Source organism: Ovis aries, chromosome 15 (assembly GCF_016772045.2).
Source record: "Ovis aries strain OAR_USU_Benz2616 breed Rambouillet chromosome 15, ARS-UI_Ramb_v3.0, whole genome shotgun sequence".
NCBI lineage: Eukaryota > Metazoa > Chordata > Mammalia > Artiodactyla > Bovidae > Ovis > Ovis aries.
Window position 1 is genome coordinate 48,507,602 of NC_056068.1, and position 1,723 is coordinate 48,509,324.

Consider the following 1,723-nt stretch of genomic DNA (forward strand, 5'->3'; position numbering starts at 1 on the left):
AATTCCTGTTTATCTCCTCACCTTCCTGTCCAAAATTTCACTGATTATTATTTTCAATGCTCAGAGTGCCCAATATTATCCTTTCTTTTTGATGATTCTTTTCTAATTTCTATCCTATAATCAAAATTTTAAAATCTGGTTCTTTTTATCTTACTGCTTAGTCAATTCAAACCATTTTTCCAATTTTATAAATGTTCTCTCCCATTGCCAAAAAATAAACATGAAGTTTCATTGAAAACTGGAAGCTACCTAAACTAGAGGTCATTTTTCATCATATCACTGACCTTCTTCTGAAGTTGAAAGGAGACTGACATCTAACATCTCTCTTATGTAGAATCTATTTCTCTGGCTCTGCAATCACATTCAGTTCAGTTCAGTTCAGTCGCTCAGCCGTGTCCGACTCTTTGCAACCCCATGAATCACAGCACACCAGGCCTCCCTGTCCATCACCAACTCCCGGAGTTCACTCAGACCCACGTCCATCGAGTCAGTGATGCCATCCAGCCATCTCATCCTCTGTCGCCCCCTTTTCCTCCTGCCCCCAATCCCTCCCAGCATCAAAGTCTTTTCCAATGAGTCAACTCTTCGCATGAGGTGGCCAAAGTACTGGAGCTTCAGCTTTAGCATCATTCCTTCCAAAGAAATCCCAGGGCTGATCTCCTTCAGAATGGACTGGTTGGATCTCCTTGCAGTCCAAGGGACTCTCAAGAGTCTTCTCCAACACCACAGTTCAAAAGCATCAATTCTTCAGCGCTCAGCCTTCTTCACAGTCCAACTCTCACATCCATACATGACCACAGGAAAAACCATAGCCTTGACTAGACGGATCTTAGTTGGCAAAGTAATGTCTCTGCTTTTGAATATACTATCTAGGTTGGTCATAACTTTACTTCCAAGGAGTAAGCGTCTTTTAATTTAACTTAAGTTATATTCTGGTTTCAAAGCTTACTCACTTTAATTTAGACCAAATGACTTCTTTTTCACTCTCTCTTCTGTAGTGGAGTTGTCTCCTTTATAAACTGAAGATAATAATAATTTGATGGGATGTGCTAAGGTGAAGGAGATAATGTGTGTAAAATTGTTGGCATAGAGCCTTTTCTATGATGATGATAATGATGAAAACGAGAACAATGATGATGACAACAATCACAAAAACACCAACTACTGTTTGAAGTATAATGAGAGGAGGAAGACAAGGGAAGACTATGGAGTATCCTCCTCTAGAGGAAACACCATGAATGGCTATGTTAAAAGTGACCTAGATGGTCTGAGAAGTAGAAAGTGAACTGTATCAGTTTCATTTCCTTTTTATCAACTAAATATTTAGTATAGCCAGAGATATGAATTGCTCTTTAATATTTTTCTACGCAGAAATTCCTCTGATCAATATGATGACACCACATATATACTTTCCATTTATTCAGCACCAATTTTGGGGGATCTACTGCTAAGTCACTTCAGTCGTGTCCGACTCTGTGTGACCCCATAGACAGCAGCCCACCAGGCTCCCCCGTCCCTGAGATTCTCCAGGCAAGAACACTATAGTGGGTTGCCATTTCCTTCTCCAACACAGGAAAGTGAAAAGTGAAAGGGAAGTCACTCAGTTGTGTCCGACAATCCGCGACCGCATGGACCGCAGCCTACCAGGCTCCTCTGTCTATGGGATTTTCCAGGCAAGAGTACTGGAGTGGGGTGCCATCTCCTTCTCTGATTTTGGGGGATA